This window comes from Otolemur garnettii, unplaced genomic scaffold, assembly GCF_000181295.1.
Source record: "Otolemur garnettii isolate 467f Iridium unplaced genomic scaffold, OtoGar3 scaffold00007, whole genome shotgun sequence".
NCBI lineage: Eukaryota > Metazoa > Chordata > Mammalia > Primates > Galagidae > Otolemur > Otolemur garnettii.
The window spans coordinates 24,604,917-24,609,941 of record NW_003852402.1 but is presented as its reverse complement, the minus strand read 5'-3'; the positions used below and the strand labels follow the sequence as shown (position 1 = coordinate 24,609,941).

Genomic DNA, 5,025 nt, shown 5'->3' with positions numbered 1-5,025 from the left:
CACCGAGCCTATGTCACCTTTGGATAGGTTCTGTATAGACCACACAAACTTGCATTTCTGTTTTGTTTTTCATTAGCGCTTTTTTGTTTGAGTTGAATTTATGTCACTTACTTGATCTTAAATATACTTTCCCAGCTCCCTTTTGACTTCTTGACTTAATTTGCAAACATATTGGGTAGAATGAGGGCTCTGTGAAGGGTAATAAGCTTGAAAAGTAGCTTGACTTTCCTGTCAGACCACAGAGAAAAGGGGTCATGAGAAATACTTGGTAGGAAAAATAGTTTCCTAAGTGTTAGACATCTATCTGTGAGTTATGTGTAAAGCTTCAAAAGTGGAAAACACGGGCTCGGCGCCTGTAGCTCAAGTGGCTAAGGTGCCAGCCACATACACCAGAGCTGGCGGGTTCGAATCCAGCCTGGGCCTGCCAAATAATGACAACTACAACCAAAAAATAGCCGGGCATTGTGGCGGGCCCCTGTAGTCCCAGCTACTCGGGAGGCTGAGGCAAGAGAATTACCCAGGCCCAGGAGTTGGAGGTTGCTGTGAGCTGTGCTGCCATGGCACTCTAACCAGGATGATAGCTTGAGGCTCTGTTTCAAAAAAAAGAAAAGTGGAAAACACAACAGTATACTTGTTACAATTATTGGTGTTTTGGTATGCTAGAGTTTGCCTGGCAGATATTCACCTGAAAGCTCAAACTAGTGGGGAAAATTAAACAAACAAAAATTTTTCTTTGAAAATATCATGCCTTAGCATTCTCCCTTGGGAATATTGTGCAAAGAAAATATAAAACATCTAAAAACCAAAAGAATCGATGTTTCAAAAGATTTGAAAAAAGAATAAAGAGTGACAGTTGAGAAGTTGACTCATTATTCGTGCTTGCACAACATTGAGCATTTATTTGAGAGGAAGGATGCCTGGGAAAATTGCTGATTGTAGGAGTTATTTACAGACGTTACAAAAAGGGATGCTGATGATAACTGCTACCATTTGTGAATGCAAGAGATAAATATATCAATCTTTATTAAGAAAATAGCACAAGAAGGCTTTTTGTGGAGGAAGTGTTCTCCTTCTGTCTTTGGAAAGTGGAAGGTTTCATGACAGAAATGAATATGAATTATGATGCTGGCGGTGCTCGTTGCTCAGTGAGTAGGGCACCAGCCACAGACACTGAGGCTGGCGGGTTGGAACCCAGCCTGGGCCAGCTAAAACAACAATGACAAGTCCAACAAAAAAGTAGCCAGGCATTGTGGCAGGTGCCGGTGGTCCCAGCTACTTGGGAGGCTGAGGCAAGAGGATTGCTTGAGCCCAAGAGTTTGAGGTTGCTGTGAGCTATGATGCCACAGTACTCTACCCAGGGCAATAGCCTGAGACTCTGTCTCAAAAAAAAAAAAAGAATTATGATGCTCAAATCTTCAGAACCACAATCCTTTCATAATTACTATTTTTTTCTGATTTGGTTTTTCTGCTAATATTATTCATAATATTTTCACCTTTGAGATACTTTATGTATTTCATAAATATCTTTTTTTCTTATTTCAAAGGTAATGTATTTAATATAAAAATTAGGTATACATCCTTCCAGTCTATTTAAATCACATAAGAATATTTTTTATTTGGCGTAATATGGAATCATACAGTGCATGCTGCCTTGTCATCTACTTCCCCACATTTACTATTCTATGAACATCAAAGAACCTTTGTGATACCATTTTCTTTAGAAACTAAAGGCCTCACATATGAAAAAGAAGCAAAGTCTTCATGCTGAGAAACTATATTTCAGTCAATTTATAAACATCATCAAGAATATTTCCAAACATTGGTTTGTATCAAATAACTAAAAAATAATCACCAGTTTAATTGTGCCAAGCTCTTCTGACAATTTTAGAGTTATAGATTATCCACCTCGAGGGGAGAGGAGTTACAGAGGCCTGGGCCAGAAAGTGTGGCTCTGCCTTTCTTCATCAGAGACAGAAACCAGCAAGCTTTTTCTCACCTGGTAATGTGGGGGAATTACTGGGAGGTAAAAGCACTGCAGAAAGATCCAGCATAACCAACAGGGAAAATAGGGCTTAGGAGCTACAGAGAAGAAATCGGGCTATCTCAGGGCAAGCTTGCCTGATTGTTCCCTCCTGGAGCAACACACAGAACTGAACCATGGGAGTGCTGCTAAGTTTGCCACGGTGAATCTGGAGGCTGCCCGGTACAGACTGAGAAGGGAAGTGGTTTGACTGAGGCCTAGGAAACCCTGAGAGCTAAAACACAGACTTGGAACAGTCAGGTCCACCGTCTTCTCTCACACTGTACAAATCCAAAGCACAGGCAAACGCCAACAATAGCACAGGAATATCTCTGTCTTGAGGTATCTGTTCCTCAATGCATTCTAATCAGGCTTCCACTTCAACCTGAAATGGCTTTTGCTAAAATCACCACTGATCCCCCTAAAGACAAATGGAAAATTTTTTTTTTTTTTTTGTAGAGACAGAGTCTCACTTTAATCACCCTTGGTAGAGTGAGAGTGTCGCGGCGTCACAGCAACCTCCAACTCCTGGATTTAGGTGATTCTCTTGCCTCAGCCTCCCGAGTAGCTAGAACTACAGGTGCCTGACACAATGCCTGGCTACAAATGGACATTTTTTAATTTCTCATTTGCTTGGCCTTTCTAGAACATTCACTCTGTTGCTGCTCTCTTATTTGGAAACTCTTTCCCTTTAGTTTGTATGTTATTATTGACTGTAGGAAATAGAAACCTCTCTAGCAACTTCTGAGTACCTAATTATAAAATTACAGGAAAAGCAGGAATGGTAGTCTCCAGCTGCAAACTGGCCAGGGGAGTGGCTACCTCTGCCATATCAGGCAGGTGGTGATAAGGAAATTCCACTGCCACTGGGCTCATGGAAGTCTAACTCAGCGGTTCTCAACCTGTGGATCATGACCCACAGGAACTGTATTAAAGGGTCGTGGCATTAGGAAGGTTGAGAACCACTGGCTTACTACAGCTGTGATCTCAGAACCAGGAGGCTGTGATTTCTTTCATCTCAGTAATCATCATGTTAATGACTGGCTAATGTAGTGCTGCTGTGGGCAAACTCAACTTCTCCGTGATCTTGCTTATCAAAGCAACAAGAGGATGGTCTCAACCTTATTTCCACCTTGTAAATCTCATATTAATGCACTTCATTGGTGGGAATAAATACGTATCCAGGAATCCACCTGCAAGGAGTCTGAAAATATAGTTTTTGCCACCTCTGCAGTACAGAAAAGCATAGTAGAAGGAGTAGGGAAAAAACCGGGGCCCACCCTGTCCACCATGGTGGCATGGTGCTTGTTTCCTACTCTGCCTGCCCCTTGGTTTGGGGTGACTTCTTCTCTTCTTTTTACCTACTCTGAGTAACAGATTCTCCATCTCAGTACATAAATCAGAAGTTTCCTATGAATCTTGCCTCCTAATTAACTTGCAGCTTTCATCTATTTTCCATTCACACTATCTAAGTCTATTCTAAATATTTTGACTAGATTAGTACAATAATCCCTTAATTGATTGCCTCAGACTATACAACAAAATATTTCCCCAGGCATAATCAATATAGAGAACTTGACGCAACCCAAGTGAGTACATGCTTCCTTGGGGCGCTCAGAAATGTGTGTGGGCCTTTTGATTGATGGCGCAATTGATTAGTTTGCAGAGACTGGGGATGCGTTCTGCAATGTGAAAGATGGTCCTGAATAACTAAGAATTATCTGCCCCAAATGTTGTTAGTGCCCCCTTGAGAAACAAGGATTCCTAGATTCAGGATTTAATAGACCATTAAATTAAAAAGATGTTGGGAACGAAAACAGATTGACAACTTTCAATTTTACTAATTACATGAAACAAAATTATTACCATCTTCTACCACCATTGTTTCATAAAGGAAAAGATATTTAATTTTCTCCCCAAAAAACCTTGTACATAAATGTTCATAGCAGCGTTAGCCAAAGACTGGAAATAACCCAAATGTCTACCAACTGATGAATGGATAAACAAAGTCTGGTATAGCCATGCATTGGAATACCCTCACACACAAATCATTAAAAATCCCCACAGATCACATGTTATTATCAACTGTAAGAAACACACAATACAATAACAGACGAATCTTAACATGTTTTGCTGAGCAAAAGTAGCCAGACAGGACAGAATGCATATTAGTTCTATTTATGTTAATGATTCTATTTGTGTGAAACACTAGAAATATAAATTAAAAGTGCCAGAAAGAAGATCAGTGATTATTTAGGCCCAGAATGGGGGAACCGACTGGAAAGGAACACCAGGGAAACCTTTTGTGATGGAAATTATCTACATCTTGATTGCAGTGGTGGCTACATAGCTGTACACATTTGCCAAAACTCATCAAGTTGTATGCATTTACTGTATAGAAATCATAACTTAATAAAGTGGATGTTTAAAAAGCTAATATACTGGGCAGTGCCTGTGGTTCAGTGGGTAGGGTGCTGGCCCCATATACCGAGGGGTAGCAGATTTGAACCTGGCCCCGGCCAAACTGCAACAAAAAAATAGCTGGGTGTTATGGCGGGTGCCTATAGTTTCAGCTACTTGGGAGGCTGAGGCAAGAGAATCGCGTAGGCCCAGGAGTTGGAGGTTGCTGTGAGCTATGACGCCACAGCATCCTACTGAGGGTGATAAAGTGAGACTCTGTCTTTAAAAAATAAATGTCTATACTCCCAAAGCAATCTACATATTTAATGTAATCCCTATTAAAATACCAAAATCATACTTTGAAAAACTGAAAAAAAAGTTCATCTTATATGGAACCAGAAAAAAATCCCAAATAGCCAAGGCTATTCTTAGTAATAAAAACAAGCCAAAGGCATCATACCAGACTTCAGATTATATTACAGTCCACAGGGATCAAAACACCAAGGTACTGGCACAAAAAGACATAGACATATGGAACAGAATACAAAACCAAGGGATGAAACCAGTCTCTTACTGCCATCCAATTTTTTTTTTTTTTTTTTTTT

The 5,025-nt window shown here is 40.3% G+C and overlaps 1 protein-coding gene across 2 annotated transcripts in view; it reads right to left on the bottom strand.

Annotated features, from left to right (window-relative positions):
- LOC100940566 (uncharacterized protein C3orf20-like) overlaps positions 1 to 5,025 on the bottom strand; it is a 91,293-nt gene that overhangs the window by 59,667 nt on the left and 26,601 nt on the right. The gene's annotated exons all lie outside the window — the stretch shown is intronic.